The sequence below is a fragment of the Carassius gibelio genome, chromosome A19, assembly GCF_023724105.1.
Source record: "Carassius gibelio isolate Cgi1373 ecotype wild population from Czech Republic chromosome A19, carGib1.2-hapl.c, whole genome shotgun sequence".
In the NCBI taxonomy this organism is placed as follows: Eukaryota; Metazoa; Chordata; class Actinopteri; order Cypriniformes; family Cyprinidae; genus Carassius; species Carassius gibelio.
In genome coordinates, this window is record NC_068389.1 from 19,964,299 (window position 1) to 19,990,076 (window position 25,778).

The 25,778-nt window shown below is 36.4% G+C and overlaps 1 long non-coding RNA gene across 1 annotated transcript; it reads right to left on the minus strand.

Annotated features, from left to right (window-relative positions):
* Positions 1-17,664: 17,664 nt before the first annotated feature.
* LOC127935044 (uncharacterized) lies at positions 17,665-25,454 on the minus strand. Its single transcript, XR_008147959.1, has 3 exons — positions 24,879-25,454; positions 18,533-18,734; positions 17,665-18,302 (listed from the first exon to the last, which is right to left on the minus strand). It is a non-coding gene; the product is annotated as an uncharacterized LOC127935044 (long non-coding RNA).
* Positions 25,455-25,778: the final 324 nt, after the last annotated feature.

Sequence of the window (25,778 nt, forward strand, 5' to 3'; positions counted from 1 at the left end):
ACCATGCTTGATTGTATATCACGTCACTTTCAAATCACAGTCATCTAAACTGTAAACTGCAGAAGAAAAATACTGTACATCCAAAAATTAACTTGTATACCTCAAAATCAGTATTTCATTGAAAACTGCTGAGGTGAAATGATCATGCTCTTTTACCACAGGTAGAGAGAGAATACTGAGCTTGTGCAGATTAAGTCTCATCACTCTAGCTTGTTTCTGATTGGAGGAATTGAGTGTGTCACAATTGCTCTGTTATGCAGAGAAAACATGTGGGTATAGCACCATTTGTCTCATACATAGGATACATCAAAACTATAAACAGTAGAATGTTTGGGCTGAGAGATATTAACAAAGAAAAACACTCCCAGGAGAAAAAAAAAAAGAAAGAAAAAAAGAAAAAAATCAGGCTGGTCTAAATAAACAGAGCAAAAAACAATTAGTTAAACCTTTGCCGCCCTCTACAGTTTTAAAAAGTAATTGCAAACGCAAACTATCATTTAAGCATGTCTCTGAATGTTATAATTTTTTTTTTTCTATTGCACTGGATAAGTGATTATAGGTCATTTAGGCATCCAAATCATGATGTTGCTGAGATGAGAAGGTAAATTATGTATATTGAAATGCAGGTCATAATGTATATTAGGTTATATTAGGCTATCACTCCAAAGGTTTTTTTTTTTATTGCATATGCGATTCAATGATAGGCCTATTTTAATACTAATGATACTGTTAAGATAAAATACATGCAAAAAGCGAGGATCTACAGTCAATCTACCCTTGCTATGCTTTGTATTTCAGCAGTTGTATTTTCGTTTTATTTCTATAGGCTAACCATAAAGAGGATAACGAAAACAACATCAGCAACAGCAATTATTATAATAATTTAATAAATATAATTAAAGACCTTAACTCAGTAGGAACTTTTTTAATCCATCTACCGGTCTTCTTATAAATACGGATATATACGTAAAATCAGAAATTTTAGATATAGCTAGGCTACCTACGTAATTTTTGTCATCCAACTGTAAAAAAAAAAAAGTTTCTTCGCATGTCCTGCACGCTATTATACTTTAGAAACGTAATCTTGTGTTTAGACTTGTCAGAAATGTCAGAATAATTAGGTGAGTTAAAGCATCCAAACTGATCGTGGTCGTTGTTTGGCATTTCAGTGAATTCACTCATTTAAAGAGGAAATGGGGAGGAGCCACACTCTCATAGTGATGCTTAAAGTGTGGAAATTGATCTATCCCTTTTACCTACACAAGCACATTATTCAAATAATTATGTAACATATATATTTATATATAGCCTAACTTATTTTACAAATGTATATATTTTTGACTAAGGAATTTCAGTTTAATAGCTAAATAAATTGAATGATTTTCTCATGGAGAAATAAATTATATTAATAATTAATAATAAATTATATGGACGCATAAAAATGTATTTTTTTATATAAACGCCTAACACTTGAATTCATTTCTCTTTAGATAAAACTGAGAGAGAGAGAGAGAGAGAGAGAGAGCGAGCGAAGGAGCGAGAGAGCGTTTCTTTTCTGTGTTTGGATAGGTTACGGAATTACGACGTCACACGAACTGCTGGACATGCGCACAAACCTGCATTGGTCTGAAACGTTGTGTGTGGGATCGTATGAATGGAGATGCCTGTGGAATGATGAACATACCTTGCCTAAACAAGATTATATCATCATCGATATGGTCGAGTAGCCTAGGTGACATATATTTCAAGACCTTTGATACCATCCTCAACTTATAGGGCCTACTTTCTGTTAGGATATTATGTAAATCTAACAAGCCATTATGAACTTAAATACACAGTGAATAAATAAATAAACAAACAAACTTTAAAAAAAATTGGTGTGCATTTTTATTATAATTCTTCGAAAAACCAATGCAGTTTTATTGGCTTAAGCTTGCTAAATTAGAATTGTGACTGCTTTATTTTAACAATTTTGGTTACATAGTAGCCAAGGCCTACTTATTTTAATCCGTTTGTACTTTAACTTTTTATACTACATATTTTGTAATTTTATCATATATATCTATTTCATATCAGTCTGAAATCAAGCAATTATTAGGCTACAATAAAGTAGCCAAATGCAGCTGTGTTAATTATAACAGAGGCAAGTAATAAAAAGCAATACTATATAACAATTTTTAAATTATTTGAAATGGACACAAATGTGTTATATACGAAATATAAAATAATATAAAAATCAAATAAATTTATTTGAATAATTTTATTAATTACATATTATTGTTTTGTTAATATAATTTAAGTTAAATAAAACATAGTTATTCTAGTAAAGCAAAGAAAACCAAACTATCTCTGACTAAATCTCTGTCTTGTGAGAGCGCGAGTTGTTGCCTGTAGCCTTCCACATTTTCAACTGACGGGAAATGTTTCTCTGGGCACTGCACGCCTTGATTGACAGTTCAGGGAAATCCAATCACTGCGCACTTTTAGCACAATTTCATTTGTCCAATGTTCGATACGTCATTTCTCAAAATAGCCAATGACAAACGTCTAAAAAACGACCGGATATGACGAATTTCAAGTCAATTGCTACCTCTTTAGCGCCCCGCTGTGGTTTCATATAGAATTTTTTTTGTACAGTTTCAAATGTTTTGCAGCTCTTTTGTAACAGCACGAGCTATTTAAACTGCCACAAAGTGTCGCTGTTAATCATGTTCTACTATAGGTTCCACTAAACTTTGTTCATTCTGTTCGTTTTCTACTTTTTGTTTCAGTGTTAAAATTTCCTGAATTGTATGCAGTTACACACATTTTCCATCCCTTGTCTGTATAGCTGTTTATTATTAGATGTTGGTCAGGAAATTTCTCAGTGTGCATTGAAGCTTTTAGATGACCGGCTTGATAACTATTTTTGCCTTGAGGTTGCCAGGCTTCTTGATGGAAACAAAAACAAATAAACTTTTTTCAAAAACAAAGTAAGTTTGCACAAAAAGTTAGGAAAATGTCTGACACTCAACACTGAATTAGTGTTGAAATCCAATGTACATTTTTATGATGCGTCTCAAACTACCCGGTTGAAAAAAACAGCATATGCTGGTAAGGTATATGTTTTGAAACATAGCAGCTAGTTTGATCTGGTTTAAGCTGGTCCTTATTTGGTCCTTAGCTGGTCATGGCAGCTGGTTTAAGATTATCATGTAATAGTTCAAAGCTGGTTGAACTAGCTCCTTCTCAGGTCCAACTGAAACCACCTCAAAACATATCTAACCAGAATATGCTGTATTTTTTCAATTGGGTAGTATTGTCTGAGGGGATTTTCAGTGTATGTAGTGCATTAGGAGGTCAGCTGGAGCCCTGAACTGAACTTTATTGTCCCCAAAATATAAATATATGTTTGGAGAGAGTGTGCATGTGTGTATGGAAGGGCATTTGTGTGCATCTGACTCCTGATCGATACAAAATCACCTGTATTTCCCCTCCTCACCAAACACTAATGTGTCTGTTATTGATTTGAGGGAGAGTAGAGAGAGAGACATTGAAATGTACTCAAAGACACAGAAGAAGGATGATATATACTGACAGAAGGTCAAGGTGGACAAGATGAGAGTGGAAAAGACATAGCACATAAAAAGAGAGGACCGAGAAATGTTTAAGGAGAAAATATAAATAGAAGTCCCATGAGTGTAAAGATTAATCAGTTAGTTTTCCTAACAAAGATCCTTAAAACTACAAAAACATTGATCCCAATGTCACACTCTTATGACATTAAAAACATGCAAAAGGATATGATTTCATATGTGACAAATATGATTTTGCTTCTGCATTCATAATTACAGATAATGCTGTGTTAAAGTAGAGGAAGACAAAGAGAGAGAGAGAGAGAGTCTGTGTGTGGAAATAAGGGGGGACCATTAAGTGGAGCTCTATTCTTGGGGTCAGAAGTCAAAAGTTGTTTCTCAAGCCCCTGCCTAGGGGCGAGGGGGAGGGCCAGTAATGACTGACAGATGTTTTAGGGGTGGTGGTGGAATTTATGATGGGTTAATGTTTTTCTTAAAACACCGAGACTGTCAGACACACACAGGACTCCAGAGTTCTCAAATGTCGGCCGGTCCGGCAGCAATCGTGTCAGCTCTGTTATTTCTGAATGCCCTGACAAGCACATGTGACTTTTACTTTACCTAGATCCCTGAAATTATGTATTTAAGACATCATCAAGTAAGTACATCAAGAGAATAACTGGACACTAGTTATTTTACAGTTGAACCTGAAACTCGCAAACAACCCCACAGACATTTAAACACTGTGAAAAAGAAGAAAAAAAGATGTGAATGGATATAAATGAAAATGTACAAAATATGTTTTTAATAATTTAAGACCAAAGACTGTTAGCTCAAGGCAAGATTTACAGTAGGCTTATGTGTTATTTTGACTTTGTTACACAGAAGGTGGATTTGTTAGTTATGAACACTACCGTGCAGAAGTTTGGGGTCAGTAAGTAGAAAGTTGTATAAATTAATACATTTCTTCAGCAAGGACACATTGAACTGATAAAGATATTTGTAATGTTTCAAAGAATTTATATTTTAAATAAATGCTGTTCTTTTAAAATTTCTGTTCATCAAATAGACCTTAAAAATGTATCAGTTTCCACAACAATAAGCACAACTCTTTTCAACATTTATAATAATAATAATAATAAATATTTCTTAAGCAGAAAATCAACATATTAGAATGGCTTCTGAAGCATCATGTGACACAGAACACTGCAGTAATATTACTGCTCAAAATTAAGCTTTCCTGTGATGAATAAACTACATTTTAAAATGTACTAAAATAGAAAATAATTATTTTAACTTTTAATAATATTTCACAATACTACTGTTTTTACTTTTGACTTTTGAAAAGTCGAGTAGGTAATTGTCATGATAGTACATTGTTGTTATCTGTTTGTACAATACGTGATTATATATCACTGGAATATTGGCATGAATGTAGCCTCACATAAAAGCAAATATTTTTAGTTGCTGATGCAAAATTTTCAGTTAACCATTATTGATTTATTCAATGAATAAAGGGTCTAATAATTGGGGGACACCACGATAAACTAGTATTCGGCCGGTCATGTGATCTTAGTAAGTTCACCCTCATAAGGCAATCTGTAAAATAAAACGGCTTTTAATAGGCTACTGATATTAATTTTAAACGTTTTAATGGAAAAAGAAACGTTTTAGTTTAAATTCATTGTGAGTTTACGCTCAGACAGTAAGCAAGCATCATCAGTACGCCTAGACGAGTTGAATTTAGCATCTCAATCTCTATCCCCTCTCAGTCTCTTTCTTGCTCTGAGGTTCATTGAGAGCAGCTTTTCAAAGACTAGAAGTCTGCAAAATCAGCACACATAAGAAGGATGAAAAGAAAAGGAAGAACCACAAAAGAGAGGCAAATAAAGGAAGAAAAGAAAAGTGAGGACAGCAGCTGGAAAAGGGGCCTCGGGTTCCCATTCCCACACACACACACAAACACACACACACACACACTCCAGCCACCCAGACTCCAGCTAAGACTCCTCTATAGATCAATGTGTCCTCTTTTTCTCTTATTCTTTTTTTTTTAATCTAACAAAACCATACTTTTTTTCTTAATTTCATAAGATATCAATCTATATTGTACTTTCTAGCAAATATACCTACATCCTTACTTTATAGTTTATTAAAAAAAAGGGTAAGTTTATTTTCAGTCAATCTGCAGCCATCTGTCATCTCTGTTGTCGTTGTGATATGGATCACTGGGTCCCATTTCTCCCAAACATGAGTTTGTGTTGTTCACACAATTGTCTTTTTTGTTGTACAATTATGTGTATATGAGCATGTATGTGCAGAAAACTAGATTTCACTTTAACTGCATATGTATGTGATGGAATACAAAATGGATCAAAATAAACGATCTAAAATATAAGGAAACATAAATATTTATATTTAGTGTGTTTCTAGTTGTGTATGTGTGTTTCTTTGAGAATGGGTGTGTCTGTAGGATATGTTTATTTTTTGATTGTGCTAGATTGTTTGGGATGTGTGTGTGTGTGTGTGTGTGTGTGTGTGTGTGTGTGTGTGTGTGTGTGTGTGTGTGTGTGTGTGTGTGTGTGTGTGTGTGTGTGTGGAAGTGGCAGAGGGAAAGAAAGGGTCAGGGCAGCTGGGCTGTGTTCCAGGGCTTGTCGTGATATCTCAGCAGCTGCTGGGTGGTTGAAAGACAAGTTCCGCCCGGCGACACGGGCCCCTGTGGTTCGCCTGTCACTTAGATTGACGACTGAGTGACACCAATGAGTTCACCGTCCCTCCTCTGTTTAAGGGTTGCTGACTGACCAAGAGACTAACCTCTCATCAAGTAGTTGACTCTCTCATTCTCCCACACTCTTTTAGCTCACTTGATGATTCCAATGTCTTCTTAGAGCATAATGCGTTCTCTTCATCTCTCCTTTACCCATGTTTTCCTCATTCTGAGCATATCATATCATAGCATATGCATATCTGTGCCTCATCCAACATAATTGGTTTCAATTTCGTTTTATATATCTTTTTAACTTCAATACATTAAAATCATGTCCAAAATGTGTTTAGATAATATTAGTAAAAAAAAAAAGTAAAAAAAACTATTTGTATACTGTACTAATATGCTAATATATATATGTACATATATATATATATATATAAGAAATAGGGGTAAAAGTTTTGATATTACCAGAAGATCAGATCTATGCAAAGATGAGTATAACAACACATACATTTCTAACATTGAGTGTCAGTGCGTGTCTAGTGAGAGGTTGTGATTTTGAATAAAAGAGACATTAGTTTTGTGTGTGGGTGTGTGAGTGTTGAGGGATGCGGGTGTGTTGATGACGTTAGTGGTTTAGGGTTTCTAGCGCTAAGAGGTTTGAGCAATCAGGTTTGTTTACAAATCTAGTTTCCTGACACCAAACCTCCTTTTACCTTGCTATCAAAACAGGGACTTTTTTTTTACCTATAGACAAAAAACAATCGATCGTTTAGAGATGAAGAAACAGAGGAAAAGAACTGATCTTTTTTTTAGTTTCTACTTTTATTCAACAACAATAACTGATCATAAATTGACACTAAAGATGCTTAAAATGCTACAAAATTTTTAGTTTTTAAAAACATTTTTTTAACAAAGGATCCTGAAACAATGTATCTTGAAGAAGAAAAAAAACATATTAACCACACAGCAATTTATAACATTGACAATAATCAGAAATGTATATTAGAATGATATTTGTCACAGGAATATATTACCCTTTGCCACAGGAATATATTACATTTTAAAATCTTTTAAATCAGAAAACATTTTTTTTTTAATTGTAATAATACTTTATACTGCCACAAACTTTTGGACAAATAAATTCAGCCTGGGTGAGCATATAAAACTTTTATAAGACTTTTTTCAAAAAACATAAAAAATCGTACCAACCACAAACCTTTGAATCATAGTGTAAATATAGACAGTGTCATTGGTAAGCAACCGAGAAACATAGCTAAACATCATCCATCAGTGGTATATGCTGCTATTCTTGCATCAGCAGGCTCAGTATTTTCATACCACCGTTACATCAGTTCAACTATCTAATCGAAACCGCCAATCAGTGCCTGGCAACTTCCACAATTACATTTACCCTATTTTTAAATAAAAAAACAAAGCACTGACCTCTTGCATGACTATTTGTATGACTTATTATTTTGTACTGATGTTGAAAAACAAGCAAACCCTAAGACTGATTTAAAACAGATGCAAAAACTCCAACAACAAAAAGCTGAAGTCACTGATTCACATCAAGGTCACGCATTGGAGAAAATGAAAATATAATTTTGTGGTTCATGATGGTGTTTCTTCTTTTATATAGAGATATACGGGGGGCTGCTTTATTTCTGGATTTCTATTAAAAGTGCAATAATAAATATCAAAAGGAAAGCCATACTACTGTCTTTACTTTGGCAAAAATGTGAATGGAAACATAAATACAACTCATTCCATGATAACACCCACACAAAAGATTAAAATAAGACTTGATTGCACATTACTCAAAGAAAAACACTGGTAATTTCTGCTGATGACAGAGATATGCTAGAGAATATAATTCTCACTTTGATGAAAATATCAGAGCAGAACAGTGAGAGTGGAATAACAGAACGTCTTTTCATATTTGAATGGCTTAGAGAGTGTGCGTGTGTGTACATATATGCCGTGTCCATGATTGAAATATATATTTACTCTGACACAAGAATTATTTTGTATATAACTTCCCTTAGCATTTACAAATATTGCTCTATGTGCAGTGTACATTAGCACAATATATGGGGATGAAGGCCGCAATCTCATATTAACACGATTTTTAGAAAGAAAGACAGAAAAAAAGAAAGTGTGAAACATCAAATAAATTTGTCACTGAGTGGCGACCCAATGACTCTACAATCTTCTGAACTAAACTGCTTTAATTAACTTTAAATGAGGTAATTAGCTTGATTATGTTTAATTTTTGAATGATAATCTTAAAAACTGATAAGAAACCACTGATATCTTCAGGTCCCACATCCGGAGCTCAAACTCATACACACTACACGCACACAAAGCTTTGAAGCTGCACTGGACCCCTGATAGTAAGTAATGAGACAAATCGTACTCCTAAACCCGACCCTCTCACAAACCTGATGGCATTATTATGATCTAAACATAACATCACATGGCTGATTTATAGTATAAGCCTTTTAAACAGTGAGGACTGCTTTAAATGACCCCACATGTTGGCTTTCAAGATGCTTCGACAAGGAATGTCAATGATAATGATATTTAATGTAACACAGTAATTTAATTTATAATACAAAATAGTTTATCTGTATGTTTTATACTCAGTAAGATTTTTTTTTATGATTTTTATAGAGGTCATGCTCACCAAAATTGAATTTATTTGATCAAATATACAGTAAACAGTAATATTGTTAAATATTATTACAATTTAAAATAACTGTTTTCAGCAGCCATTACTCCAGCCTTCAGCGTCACATGGTCCTTCAGAAATCACTCTTATATGCTGATTTGAAACATGTGTTGCTTAATATTTTTGTGGGAACTGAAATACATTTTTTCAGGATTTTTGATAAATTCAAGTTGAAATATCTTCAAATATAATAAATGTCTTAACTGTCAATTTCGATCAATTTTATGCATTCTCGCTGTTAAAAAAGTATTAAATTATTCATTTTAAAAATCTTACTGAGACTTACCCAGACTTTTATTTTTTATTTTATTTAATTTTATGGACCAGGGTGAAAGAATACTTAATTCCTCTTCCTGTCCTTACTATTTAGACTGAAATTCGCTTTCCTGTAAGATGTGGCTAATTCAGTTCAAATTCACACTCATTAACTGAAAGGGAGCAAGTTCTTAAATTATGAACTTGCCCTACCCTACTCTTAAAAGAAAATATTAGAAACCGTACAAATCATTTTAACCTTTTTTTAAAAACCTCGGCAGACTGAATTATGTTACCAAAATAAAGCATATAAAGTATATAGCAAACCCCATCCCTTTCACTCACACACTGATGAGGTGAGATGTTGAATATGATAAGGCCAACACACAAGTAAAGAAAAAAATCATACATGTGACACTGATATTATGGACATCAGTTAACTAGTCAAACACAGACACACACACTGTAGAGAAAAGCTACTGATAGTGCACTGACTATAGCTATTTGACCTCCTAATGCACTCAGTGAAGAACCGGCTATGAGGGCATGAGGCTGCACAAAAATCTTTCCTGATAATCACAGAGCAGCTGGAGAAAGTGGGAGTCATTTGAAACTTCATTTGATCTGGCAAGAGAAGTGATTTTGGCCACTCACCTTTTTTGCCCTCACTCTATATCTTGATCTTGCAGGTGGGAACAATTTTAAAGGAGCAGGAATGGTCATGAGAAGATTGGACTATACCCATACCCATTTCAGTATATATATGTATAAACCCAATTGCAAAGTCTTTGGATATCATTGTTTCAAAAAATCCCCTCCACTAAATAAATAAAAAAATATATAATAATCCTCCAATATTGAATATTTGTTGAAATTTACCATTTTTGAACTTTCAATTTATCAAAGAATTCTAAACAAAAACATATTATGGTTTTCACAAAAGTATTAGGTTTATAACAAAAGAAAGATTAGAAATGTGTCTTGAGCACCAAATCAGCTAATTATAATGATGTTCGAACGATCATGTAACATAGAACACTGGAGTAATGACTACTGGAAATTCAGCTTTGCCATAACAGTTATAAAGTGCATTTAAAAAAAAATATTAAAATAGAAAACAGTTATTTTATATTGTCATTATTTTTCGAAATATTACTGTTTGCAGTATATGTGCTCAAATAAACACCACTTTGGTGAGAATAAGAAACATAAAAAAAATAAAAATCTTACTGATCCCAGACTTTTGAATGATAGTGTATCACAACTAGTATGCTAATGATCTTTTTATGTTTTATGAATGTAACAAAACAAAATAAGATGGTAATGCTTATGTCTCACATCCACAGCTGCAGGTTTGGATGAGTAGCTTTGTTATTCCTTAAAAGACTGGGCTTGTCTGATGGGATTTCCTTCCGCTCACTGCAGAGGCCTCAGCACTGATTAAAGGAGCAAAGTAAATAAAACAAACAGCAATCAGAGATGGGAATACACACACACACACACACACACACATGCACTCAAACACATGAAAAACCCAAAATATCTGATCAAGTCTAAACTATGAGGGCTGGGTTACATTTACACAACTCATAAATACACAACTCACAGATGCATAAACATACTGTGTATGCTAAGAAAAACAGATGATAACCAAGATAACGATCAACTTTTTCACCCATGAAAAATCAACTTTTAGCTGTTCAATTACAGCAAGCAGACAAACTCAAAAAACCCCACAAGCATTGGCCGTCTTTGTATGGAGACCCTGAGAAACCCCAAATCTCTTTGATTTCGACATTTCCCATGCTTTTCCTATTCCGAATCCGCAGCATTTATCAACATCATCCGTCTGGCACAGGCAGCACATCACATTACCCCGGCAACAACAGTAGGCCCTGGTTACCATGACGGCAATGCCAAGCCTCATTGCTCTCATTTGAGAAGCCTAATTTATTTGACAGGGAGAAAATATAGGATACATATACGCAGATTCACAGCCTGAGACACATACTGATTCATAAACAGCCACTGACAGTATGCATGTCTTATTAAACAGCCAAGCATGCTGATTTCTTCTTTTCCCCTCATCATTGAAAAGTCAGTCACATATAGGCAACAATATGCCTGACCACACACACACACACACACACACACACACACACAGAGTCTATTGCTGATGTTGACATTTTTGTTATAATGTTCTGAATCTGTCATCCATATATGGAGTGTCAAAACGGTATGGATTAATTTCTAATCTTAAATACCCTAATTAAACCAAAATATACTAAACTACATGAAATCCTCACCATCTTGTAATATATGTCCAGAAAATAACTGTTGAAAAGAACCAGAACACTTCTCTCATGCAGGACTTCAAACCAACACCCCTTCTCCTTTAATTTTCTGACAGGCCATTTTAGGCTTGTAGAATGTTTAAATTACCCAGAAGGCTCCCCGCTGGCTCATACAATCTCCATCCAACATTTGCCGCCAACCACGCAGGTACGCACACACAGACATGCGCAATTTGGGGCCGAACGTTTGAGTGCCGATCGTACATTCTCGCAGTTTCAATTTCACAGCAAGTGGTTTTTGTCATCAATATGGAAATAAAAAATGAATGAAGATGATGAAGATCAAACCGCGGCTCCTGGGCTCTGGTGACTGAGAGCGGCGGCAAAATGAGCCATAACATCACATGGTGCTTTCCTTCTCTCTCCAGCTCATTGCATATCTATAACTCATCGTTTTGCATCTTGTTCTTCTTTATTTGACTTTTAATTTTCTTTCTTTCTCTCTTCAAAAAGAAAAGGAGGGATTTGTTCTCAAATAAAGTTTTTATTGGCAACGAGGGCTGGGGTCCTTCAGAGGGGCTGCCAAAGAAATGCCTGACAGAGCAAGAGTTAATGTGACTATTTCAATTATCCTTCACACACACAGAGAGAGTCTGGAAGCCATTAGTTTGCAACCCCCTCAGTTTAGGTTTGATGGTTCCCAGGTGAAGGTTGGTTTTCGATGTCCGCATGCGTCTTGTCGGTGGACACAATTAGCAACAACTCCGAGTGATTTCACTCATAACCCTCCCGCCGAAAGCTGCCATGTTTGAGAGAGAGAGCTGCCGTTTTCACTCAGATGAGGGTGTGTACATATGCCTGCATTCAAAGCAGGGAAGGAAATGAGAAGTCACACGCAAGCTGGTACACGTCAGCTGGTCCTAGTTAAAAAAAGACCATGGGGTTTTGGGCTTCTGACAGCAGTTTCCAGTCATGCCCTCTCGCCCACAGTCACACACACACATTGTCATCGTGACAGAGACACTGAGAAATAGTGGTCCCTTGTTGTGGTTTGTCTGTTTTTCCAGAAGTCTTCACTTCTGTAAACGGCTACCCACAACGCCTATGAAAGCGAGGGAGGTTTACACAAATGAAAAATCAAGAAAAAACTGTACTTTCCAGAATAAACCAAGCTAGATCTGCTCAGAAATGGACTGTGTATGGTGGAAAAAAATTTTTTTTCTGTGTTATTTTGTGTGCTTGTGTGGATGTGAATAGAAAGCGAGAGAGGGAGAGCGAGAGACCAGTGGTGGTGAAGTGTGAGCATTTTCACTCTGACAGCTCCAACAGAAGATTTGTTGAAAGGAGGAAAGCGAATCCTGCTTTCTTTCATTTGCATCAGCCTGCGGTCTTTCATCATGGGCTGAGACAGAGACAACAAGGGGAAGCAAGAGAAAATCAGGCGTGATGGAGGAGAGAGACTGATATGGGTAGATAATGCATATGTGTGCCTTTGTGTCTCTCTGTTTAGCTTTCAGGTACTCAGGACCAACCACAGACATCCTGGAAATGGGAACTTCAGAAAAAATGTGCAGACGACATGCTACTTCTTATAAAGATGGCATAAAAAATAGCTCAGATAATAGAGTAAAAAAAAATAGGATAGAGAGGCTATAGATTATTTGCATGTGAGTATGTGCCAATAGTCATGATGTTTATTCCAGTAGAACATGGGTTCGATTCCTATAGGGAATGCATGGACTAATTAAATAAAGTCGCTTTGGATAAAAAAAATATGCCTAATGTGTAAATGTCAGCCAAATGTTTAAATGTTTTACATTAACGTAACATTTATAATCACCAGGTTAAGGTCAGTTTCAACACTTGGTTATAAAACAGACGCTGAAGGAATATAGTGTGAAATTATGTAGTGTTAGAATATTATGGCGAATATATTCTTTACTGCTTACCTCATTAAATAGTCACAGAGACTTTCACACATCTGAGAGGAAGAAATAAAAATGTCAAAGAGTGACAGCAAAAGTGTTAACTGGTCTATTAAAAATATGTATTATTTTTGGGGCATGTTTCAGAACCGTTATTTCCACACTTTTCTTGATTAATCATGCTTAAGAGGTATCATCATGCTTTTTTGTTAAATATGAGAAAAATGCAGTTGTTCTCTTTTTTATTTCCTTGTAAGAGTATTTATAACAGGTATTAGACCTACTTAGGAATTACACTTAATTACAATAAAATTTATGGATATAAAAATGACTATATTTGCATTATTATTTACTTTGTTCTGACTAAGACAATATTATAAGTAACATTCGTTTACATTAGTTGCTTTTAGAATATACCTTTCATGCACTTTTGATCCCTTTTGTAAATTTTTCTATAAAATAAAAAAAAAGAAGAAAAATACTGACCTCAAGCTCTTGAACGGCAGTGTATATTGTCACAAAAGTTGAATTTTAAATGAATGCTGTTTTTTTTTTTTTTTTACTTTTTATTCATCAAGGAATCCTGAAAAAAAGTATCACAGGCTATACAATATATTAAGCAGCACAACAACTGTTTCTGACATTGATAATAAATCAGCATATTAGAATGATTTCTGAAGGATCGTGTGACACTGACTGACAATGACCGAGTAATAATGCTGAAAATTCAGCTTTGCATCATAGAAATAAAACATATTTTAAAGTATATTAAACTTTTGATCAAATAAATGCAGGCTTGATGACCATAAGGTACCTCTTGCAAAAAAAAATTCTTTAATATTTCTGACATGGTATGAACACGCCCCAACCCCCCCCCCCCCCCCCCCTCCACACACACACACACACATTCTCACACCTTACACAACTTCATCTTATTAAGATATCTGTAAATTATAGCCAATAATAGAGCCAATTGTCTGAATTTTGACAACCAGAGTGAAATTATAATATTTCTACTGATGTCCATTTTGTGCCGGTCAGTTAAGTTTATTAACCTCATAAATATAAGAACAGTAAGTCAGGTTTTACATACACATGAATTAGGTTTTACAAACACATACATTTATTAATAACACGCAGGGATTAATTAATAACCTGATGAACAGTGTAAAACATGGAACAAGATGATCCAGAATTATGTTTTAATAACTATTACATTTTAAGTATGGCAGTCCCTGTGCTTTGTGTCCTAACTCTGTTTCTTTTTGTGTCTTTCAACGCCTGCCTCTTTCTCTCATTCCCTGGCCTATCTGTCTTTCTCTTTGTTTTTCTCTCTCTCTCTCTCTTTCTCTGTCCTGTCTGTCTCTTTTGCCCTCTCTCAGAGACCAATCATCGTGACCTCATTCTTTGCACAATGACATCAGTGTTCAAAACGACCAATTAGTAGAAAGCGTGAGAATTCTAACGAGTCTGTTGGGAAAATTGTATGTGTGTGCCTGTGTGATGGCCATGTAGGAAAAGACACAGCACATTATTAATGAATGCCCTCCAACAGTTGGTACCTGAATGTAAATCTGCGAGCCTTCGGTGTCTTGAAAGTTTGATTTGTTATGAGATACAGTAAACACTAAAGCAAAGCAGTCAAAGACCGTAAATGGAAAATGTATGTGTGTGTCTGTGTGAGTGTGTGTTCCAGCTGATTTAATCTTGGTTTTCCTTTATACCATCTACTGTTTCAGCCTGTAGACCCAACATATCATCAGTCATACCTGTCAGCAACTAAATCCCTCCCGCTCTCTCTCTCTCTCTCTCTCTCTCTTTCACACTCTCTATCTGTCTCTCACTTATTTCTCTTCATCTCACATAACACACACACACACACACACACACACACACACACACACACACACACGACTTCTTAGTCCCCAGTGTGTTGTTATGTGATTCTACTGCACAATAAATGTTTTTATACATGTTCCTTTGTGTGTTCTCCCTGACTTCTTATTTGCTTCTTTTGAACAGGAGTAATGTTAGCATGGCTAACAGGTCTTATCATGTGAGTATCCTTTCGTATGAGTTTTTAGATATGTTTCTTCCACCCCAGATATGACTGGACTTTGACAAAGGCTTACTCTGAAAGAAAGGGACTTTAGTTACTCTAAACCAACTCAAAAGGGAAAAAGAAAAGCTTCTGTTTATTGGAAGCTGAGATGAAGCACAAAAATACTTTTGCTATTTAAAAACATACATATTACAGATAAATAACAGTTTACAACAAGGTTTGATTGCTTAAACTGATTTAATTATTGATCATTCTTTAGTATTTATTATTATTTATTCCTTTATTATTCTGGGTTAATGTTGCTTTATAAGTATAAAATCTGTGTGTAGTAATGTTAATTTATACATCTAATAAATGTTAAAAAGAATAAGCAGCCTATAAGTAGAATTAACCAAGATTAATAAATATTGGTTCATAATAATTTTGTTAGCTATTACCTTAATGAATGTTAAACCTTATTTGAAAGTGTCAATATTTCTTTCATAACAACGTTATTCCTTCATGCCAACGGTTTCTCTCATTTGGTTTATGCTGTAAGTAATCTGGTTGTGATTAATTGTGATACTGCATGCATGTAGACCATTCATCTTACTTTTATGAGATCTATCTGCCAAACTTTTATATGTTTCTTGGCTCCAGATGTGCTGAATTGCCAGGATGATTGACAATCTGTTCATCTTTAGTGTAGTTGAATGTTCCTGGCAATTACATGTAGTATTTTGTAGACTGAGAAGCTGGTTTTGGAAAAACACCAACTAATTGACACAAAAACAATGCAACATAATTTACCAGTATAAACACAGTTATGCATAACTAGACTTACCCAGACATTTCATGGTTCGCCTCTTTTATATAAGTGTATTTGCTGCTTTTGGTGAAATGTTTAAGTCATCCATAACATTTCAATCAAGCAAGTGTTTCTTTCTCTGGTTTGTATTTGTCTTAGCCGCTTTAAAATGTCAGCTGGCATTAGACTTTTTGTTTCAGAAGTTTTTTTTAATTATATCCTTTTCCTCACACTGTCCCAATCATTTCCAACACAGTAGCAGAGGGTTTCATTCAAGCATTTGGCAGGTGCCAGCAGTCTAGCTTGTACCTTTCAACAGCTTGATGTTATCTCTACGGCGGGAAAATGCCATAGCAGTTGACTGCACAGCCCAAGCAAACACATACTTCTTCAGGGATTTGATTTAGAGGTCTGGTCTAGGCAATGTAGTGCATGTAGGATTGTAGGACGGAAAGTCTGGCTGTCAAGAACAAAATGTAATATTAACAGTGAAGAATTAGTGTTAGAGGATAGAAAATTAGAGACTTGAAGGCAGACGCACCTCTAAAATGATGTGTGTCACAAAATCTTTCAGAAATCCATCATTCTAACATGCTTAATATTTATATTTATATTAACTTTTTTGTGAAAACTGTGATACATTTTTGTTCAGGATTCTTTGAATAGCAAAAAGCTCAAAAGAAAAACACTTATTTAAAATAGGAATCTTTTGTAACAATAAAAATGGCTCTCTTTTTTTTTTATATAGAATAAACATTAATTTTGTAAATAAAATATCTTACTGACCCTAAACATTTAAATGGTAGCATACACTACAAAAGGTTGAAGTAAGTAAATTAGTTGAAGTAACTGTCACCCCGTCCCATATACGGGACGCCTACATTTACTTCACTATATTACAAATTAAATCTTATCTAATCTTGGCAAACTATATTTTGTTGGAAAGGTCTAAGACTCCCTAATATATATTTTACCAATGTTTTAAAAAAAAGAAAAGTAGATTAATTTATGACAAGAGTGCACCCTCAAAAATCTACATTGTAACAGGAGTTCTGACCTTTGTTTTAAAAAAGACTTCTTCGTTTGCCTTTTTCTCTATCACATTTTAGAAATCATCAGAAATTTTATATCAACTAAAAACTTTAAACTCAGACATTGCATTACTAGTAAATGGTACATCAATATAATGTTACAAAATGTTTTCATTCATGAATTATAAAATGTAAGTTTGAATCGTGCACTATAAAGTCAGTTAACATAATACAAATGAATTCACTTAATTGAATTGATATTCAAATATAAAACAATGCAAAAAATCCAAAGCCTATTCTAATGTATTTGTATTATTTAACATTCATGAACCATTTAACACTAACATCAACTTTAAGAGACATTTTAACCATTAAGGGTGTGATGGTGTCTTTTCATGTAACAGTCATCATTACATCTCACTGATCTTCATGGATAGTTTGCATCTCCATTATCAAACATCTCTCAGGGTTTTCATACCATCTAGTTGAACTAAGAGCAGTACAGCTCTGTGTAACTTTAACCAAGTTAGCAGAGTAACCTCAAATAGCCTGCACTATCCTTTTTCCTTATCTTCTTTTAATCATATTTTCCATGAGATAGTTATTTTTAGGCCTACCATTATAGTTAAATGTTCACAAATTCCTAAAATGTTGCTTAAGCCTGAACAATATACAAAAAGGAAGAGTTTTTCTATAGTAATATAAATGTGTGTATTTTGCATTGAATATTGTGAGAAGTGTAGCTATAAGGAGACGGCGAATGTCGATGACATTATATTCATGCCGTTTCAACAGTGGGGGTTGTTCAGGCCATCACCTTCAGGCAAAGCGTAGGGGTCATAGTTCAGTTTCGTAGAAAAGGTCAACGGTCACCCACTCCTCCCACACTGACTGCACTTTTCTCTGGTCATCACGCCAGGCCTCGACCCCTTCAACGCCATCAGCCACATCTTAGGAATCGGCCAAGAGAGGAGACAAGAGGTCAAAGTTCAAGACCCCACATGGGTGGAGTCACACCATTGCTCACTTTCTCTCTCTTTTATGTCTTTTTTTATACACGTTGCACTTCTGCATGATTGCAGAGGCCTGAAGTTCAAAGCTACAGATGCCAGTGTTAAATAAAGCCATCATATATAGCATGTGCATAAATAGTAGCATGCTAAAACACGTGTGAACACACCCCTCTTCTGTCATTAAGGGACATTTTCTAAGCTTCCTGATCCTTCATCAGCGCCTTCCGCTTCATTCCTGATTGGCAGAACCATGCTGACCTCAGCAGACATCTGATTGGATTACCCTAAAGTCTTGTGGTAGCGGTCCACACCCCTTGTCTGAGTGTCTAAGGTGGATGTTTGTTCAGGTTTTTGATCGGCTTGAATGGCCTGACAGGATGGGGAAAAAACAAAGTGACTGGTTAGCTGAAGTCTGTATAAACTGTAAGCATACACATTTTGGGCTACATCCTCTAACCAGCTAAATAAAATTTTAATAGATGAATGTCACATTGAGGTGAAAAACAAAGCCATTTGACACCTTGAAACATTTTTTATTTAATTAAGGGCTCTGAATGAGTAAAGTTTACTTTCATGTGTGGACTATATAACATATATGTCGTAAAATATATATTTAAGTATAAGCATATAGTATAAGTATATTTACATTTTTAATACGATATATCTCGTAATCTCAACAAAGTCCTGTTTTTTTGTTATCACTTATGTTATAATGTCGCACTGCCCCCTGCTGGAAATATGAAGTTACCTTTGCAGGAAAGGTGATGTTTCATATTGATATTAAGCATAATAGATTATTCCTTTTCGAATAAATTCATTCGAACCTGTGATGGCTAAGGCCACACTTGCAGGATAAATCGGGCTAGTTTATTTTGTTGTAGGTTTCTAGTTCCTTTCTTTTGTAGGAGAAATTGATTTGTTTAAAGGATTAATAGTTTGTTTATAAATTTAATGCATTTATTTTGTCTCCCTAAGATTTACCCCAAATATTTAGTGTTAGTTGTGCATGTTGTCTCATTTAAGATCAAAGAGCAACATAATTCGTTACTAGAGTGCACGCTAGGAATCGAATAAAATCACAACTGCACAAGATATGGGGTATTTTCTTTAATTAGTTTAAAGATTTGAGTCTTACCCGTGGTTCTGCCGGGATCCATGACTGCAGCATGGAACCAAGGTGTAATTAAAAGAGCGCTGCATTTCCTGATGTCCTTTTATATTCTGTCTTAGGAATTATGGGAAATGTAGTTTGGGTACCACAGGGGTTTGTTAATTATTGGTTAATTGTAAGATTGTCATAATAAAGGGCATTCTTTCCATTTTATTTTATTATTGCTTTATGGTATGGAATCTAATGTTTATAGAGTTTATTTGTGTGTATATTCTTTTCTTTTTCATTTAGGTTTGATGTACCGACTTGAGTCCCCCTGTAATTATACAATGGTTTGCTCTGGTTTGTTAAAGGGTGTGATTTTTGTCTAGGGCTGAGTCAGTTCTGGTGAGGGATCCCTGGAGTAACATCTGAGGCCCAGAACTCAGTAGCATGTTAATTTTATTTATCAGTTAGTTTTTTTTCTTTCTCTTTTCTTTCTTTTATTTTGTTTCTTATATTTTCTGGCTACTATTGTGAACTGTATATAAGTGTGGCAGTTAATAAAAAGGTAATTTTGAAGATCTATGAACGCTTCCTGAAGATTTTATGGAAGAACCCTGACAAGATGGTGGCAGCGGTGGGATTCTGTCCAGGAGGAGGTTGTTTATAGAGAGTCAAATGCGGAAGGAATGGCGCCAAAGAAAGCAGTGCGTGCTGGTGTTCCTGCTGACATCGAGGTCATACCAGATGGGGGAGAGATACTGACGGAGGATGCAGCAGGTGCGGCGGGCCATATGACTGAAGAAGAGTCGGAGGATGAAGTGCTGGAGCTTAAACAGATGTTTCAACGGTTTATGCAAGATCAGCAAGAGAGAGATGCACGTCAAGCACAAGAGGCAGTTCGACAAGAGACAAGATGGAAATCTCTTCAGCATCAGTTCCGTTTATTTCAAGGTGAGGTCGGCCAGCGAACTTCGTTGGAGGATTTGCAAGACAGGGGAGCCGTTGAGCCAAAGGAATCGTCAAGAGCTTCTAGTGGCTCTCATAATAGGAGCCATGGATATGTGCTGCAGGAACCAAAGATGCAACAACTGAGTGAGTCAGATGACATCGAACATTACTTAACTGCATTTGAACGGATTGCTGAGGTGTGCCGATGGCCGAGGGAAGATTGGGCCATTAGACTCCTTCCGTTGCTGACCGGCAAGGCGCGTGCTGCATATGTGGCAATGGATGTTGAAGATGCAATTGACTATGTGCAGGTAAAAGAGGCTATCTTGAAGAAGTATTCCATCAACCATGAAACGTACCGACAGAGATTTCGTGCTATGGAGGTGCTTGAAGAAGAGACCCCTAAAGAACTGTATGTTCGATTAAAGGACTTGTATCAAAAATGGGTGAGACCGGCAGAGAGGACAAAACAGGAGATTGGAGAAATGATTATCCTTGAACAATTTCTACGAATGCTTAACCCAGAAGTGCAGACCTGGATCAAAGAACACAGTCCGTCTTCAGCTGAGGAGGCGGCCCGTCTAGCTGATGTTTTCGTGGCTGCACGACGTAGAGCTGAGCCCTGGAGCCTCTCCCGTTGGAAGACAGCCCGGGACAGATCTTACCGACGACCGAGTACAGCATTTCAAGGAAGCAGGTCTGCAAATGAGGCAAGTGTAACACGAACTGAGAACTTTGGTGCCTCTGGTGTAGAGACTATTAAGTGTTATAAGTGTGGTCAGTTAGGTCATAAGAAGCCAATGTGTCCCCAGTTGACAAAAACACTTGGTAATATATGTTATGTACCTCGAGAAACCCTACCTGAACCTGTTAACCTTCCCATTCCGAGTCAGGTGATAAGAACTGTTGAGTTGAATGGAAAAAAAGTCACTGCCTTAATAGATACAGGTTGCACACAAACCCTAGTAGAATCCGAGTTGGTACCTGAATTATGTGCTAGTAGTGATGCTCCGGTAATAGTGAGATGCGTTCACGGGGAGGAGCGGCAGTATGCGGTCACGGATGTATATCTGGGGATAGCGGGGCAAACCTATTTGATGAAGGTAGGACTGGCACAGAACTTACCATACCCAGTAATTTTAGGTCATGATTTCCCTGCTTTGATGGATTTGGTACCCTTTCAGGATAGCTGTAATGTAGTTCTGACACGGGCACAAAGCAGGCAGAATGAATGTGAGAAAGAGGAAAACCCATTGATGTTTATGCCTTTCTTTGACTCTGAATTGTCTATGAACCAATGTAAAGTAAGGAAGTCTAGGAGGGAAAGAAAACAGGAAAAATTTAAAAGAACCATAGTGCAGGCTAGAGGACTAAAAGAACCTGAGAAATTGTTGAACGCCAATCAAATTCCCATCCCTGAAGATATGAGGCAGTTACAGAAAGAGGATACAGAAATTTCAAAATTGTACTCTGAGGTTGTTGAGGCAGGGGGGAAAGGGTCGAAGGTGGTCCGGTTTCAAGGGAGATCTTTTTGTGTAAGGAATGACTTGTTGTATCGTAAAACAGGAGATCAAATACAGATGGTATTGCCTGTTAGTGTACGTCATACAGTGATGACAATGGGGCATTCCATCCCATGGGCAGGACATTTGGGTAGGCGTAAGACTCACTCTAGAATTGGTAAGCATTTTTACTGGTTGGGTATGTCTAAGGACATTGCTGAGTTTTGTAAAGCGTGCCCTGAGTGCCAATATAGCGGAATTCGCCAACCCCATAAAGTCCCATTAGTTCCTCTACCAGTCATTGATGTTCCCTTTCAGCGGCTGGGAATGGATATTGTAGGTCCACTGGAACGAAGTAAGACCGGCTATAAGTACATGTTAGTTATTTGCGACTACGCGACACGGTTTCCAGAAGTGTTTCCCTTGAAAAACATCAAAGCTAAAGCTATTGCCTCGTGTCTGGTTCAATTATTTTCAAGAGTAGGTATTCCAAAAGAAATACTGACCGATAGAGGAACAAACTTCACGTCTCAGCTTCTGCAACAGGTGTATCAACTGTTGGGGATAAAAGGGTTAAGAACAACCCCCTATCATCCAGAGACGGACGGGCTAGTAGAAAGATTTAATCAGACTCTAGTGCAAATGCTTCGCAAATTCGTGAATGAGGTGGGAACCGACTGGGATCAGTGGCTACCATACCTCATGTTTGCTTATAGGGAAGTACCACAGGCATCAACCGGGTTTTCGCCATTCCAGCTGATGTATGGTCATGAAGTGCAAGGACCATTGTCCCTGGTAAGAGAATTGTGGGAGGGGAACTCGGAGACGTCAACTAAAACTAGTGTAATTGATTACGTGTTAGCCATGAGACAAAAATTACAACAAATGACCGAATTTGCGTCTGCCCATTTGACGGAAATACAGAGAAAACAAAAGACATGGTACGACAGGAAGACAAAGTCGCGGTCTTTCGAGCCGGGTCAAAAGGTTCTTGTGATGCTTCCTACCTCAGAAAATAAACTTTTGGGTAAATGGCAGGGGCCGTTTGAAGTAACTAAAAAAATGGGAACAACTACATATGAGATTGCGACCCCAGGACAGGCACGAGCACATCGGGTGTTGCATATTAATTTGTTGAAGGAATGGTACCCACAGAGTGAAAGTACCGTTGTTAATTTAGTCCGGTTGATTGAAGATGAGGAAGAGGCAGAAGAACAATATTTACCTGGTAGTCAGCCCTCACCACCTGTTGATCTTAACCATCTTTCGGTAGAACAACGAGCGCAAATTCAGCAATTATGTGATCCAGAGTTGTTTAAAAGTCAGCCAGGCTACACGACACTGATAAAGCATAGAATCGTGCTAAAGGAAAATGCTCAGCCGAAACGAATGAGTTACCGCATCCCTGAACGATTGCTGACTGCCTTTGAAAATGAGGTAACATTGATGCAACAAATGGATATAGTGGAACCATCAAAAAGTGAATGGTGTAATCCGGTGGTGTTGGTGCCAAAAAAAGATAATACCCTCAGGTTCTGTATTGATTTTCGTTATTTAAATTCTGTCTCTAAATTTGACTCCTATCCTATGCCTCGTATCGAGGAGTTAACTGAAAAACTGGGTAAGGCTAAATTTATCAGTACCATTGATTTAAGTAAAGGGTATTGGCAGGTGCCTTTGGATTTAGAATCCCGAGAGTTGACTGCTTTCCGTACACCAAGGGGGCTAATGCATTTTCGGGTGTTACCGTTTGGGCTGCACGGAGCACCCCCGACTTTTCAAAGATTGATGGATACTGTATTGGATGGTTTAGGAGAATTTGCAGCAGCTTACTTAGATGATGTTGTGATATTTAGTACCTCATGGGAGAGTCATCTTCACCATCTTCAAACAGTCTTCCAACGAATTAAAGTTGCCGGTTTAACCATTAACCCTGCAAAATGTTCTTTAGTTAAGACTGAGACTGAGTATTTGGGGTATACATTGGGCAATGGAGTAATTAAGCCGCAAGTGCTGAAAGTAGGGGCGATTCAATCTTGTCCACTTCCAGCTACAAAGAAACAAATTCGGTCATTTCTTGGTTTGGTCGGTTGGTACCGGAAATTTATTCCCCATTTCTCGACCATTGCGGCACCATTAACGGATTTAATTAAAAAGACGAGTCCCACCAAGGTGCAATGGACAGTACCTGCAGAAAAAGCATTCCTGGAGTTAAAAGGGATGCTGAGTAACGAACCTGTTTTGCGCAGTCCTGATTTTGAAAAGTCATTTGTACTTCAAACAGATGCATCTGACTTGGGTTTAGGAGCGGTCCTGATGCAGGAAGAGAATGGAGGAAGGCATCCTGTGGTATATTTGAGTCGGAAATTATTTCCCAGAGAAACTAGGTATTCTGTGGTGGAGAAAGAATGTTTGGCGTTGAAATGGGCTCTTGACTCGTTAAAATATTATTTGCTCGGCCGAGATTTCGTTATTGAAACGGATCATAAAGCTTTGAAATGGTTGAATAGAATGAAGGATACCAATTCTCGTTTGACACGATGGTTTTTGTCTATACAACCTTTCCGCTTTACAGTGAAGCATCGTCCGGGGGTAGAAAATTTAGCAGCCGACTTTCTTTCTCGCTCACCGTGCGTGAACGCATAGGTGGGGGGAAATGTGATGGCTAAGGCCACACTTGCAGGATAAATCGGGCTAGTTTATTTTGTTGTAGGTTTCTAGTTCCTTTCTTTTGTAGGAGAAATTGATTTGTTTAAAGGATTAATAGTTTGTTTATAAATTTAATGCATTTATTTTGTCTCCCTAAGATTTACCCCAAATATTTAGTGTTAGTTGTGCATGTTGTCTCATTTAAGATCAAAGAGCAACATAATTCGTTACTAGAGTGCACGCTAGGAATCGAATAAAATCACAACTGCACAAGATATGGGGTATTTTCTTTAATTAGTTTAAAGATTTGAGTCTTACCCGTGGTTCTGCCGGGATCCATGACTGCAGCATGGAACCAAGGTGTAATTAAAAGAGCGCTGCATTTCCTGATGTCCTTTTATATTCTGTCTTAGGAATTATGGGAAATGTAGTTTGGGTACCACAGGGGTTTGTTAATTATTGGTTAATTGTAAGATTGTCATAATAAAGGGCATTCTTTCCATTTTATTTTATTATTGCTTTATGGTATGGAATCTAATGTTTATAGAGTTTATTTGTGTGTATATTCTTTTCTTTTTCATTTAGGTTTGATGTACCGACTTGAGTCCCCCTGTAATTATACAATGGTTTGCTCTGGTTTGTTAAAGGGTGTGATTTTTGTCTAGGGCTGAGTCAGTTCTGGTGAGGGATCCCTGGAGTAACATCTGAGGCCCAGAACTCAGTAGCATGTTAATTTTATTTATCAGTTAGTTTTTTTTCTTTCTCTTTTCTTTCTTTTATTTTGTTTCTTATATTTTCTGGCTACTATTGTGAACTGTATATAAGTGTGGCAGTTAATAAAAAGGTAATTTTGAAGATCTATGAACGCTTCCTGAAGATTTTATGGAAGAACCCTGACAGAACCACTTCATAATGGTTGAATATATAAACTCCATCTATAATATTGACATTTACGGTTCCAACATATTAACACCTAATTTACGTTTTTATGACGTATTTATTCAAATGTTACATTACATTTTATGTGAGCATTCTGCAAATAGACACCATAGAAAAATATGTGCTATGCGCATCTACAGCTAATTACAGCCAATGATCATTAATGTGCTTTTTAGTCAGACATATCTGAAGCAAGGTATCTCAGAAATGCCCCTTTAAACATGCCATTTTACAACAGCATTAATTGAATGCCTTTTTTAATATTTGCATCTTTTATAT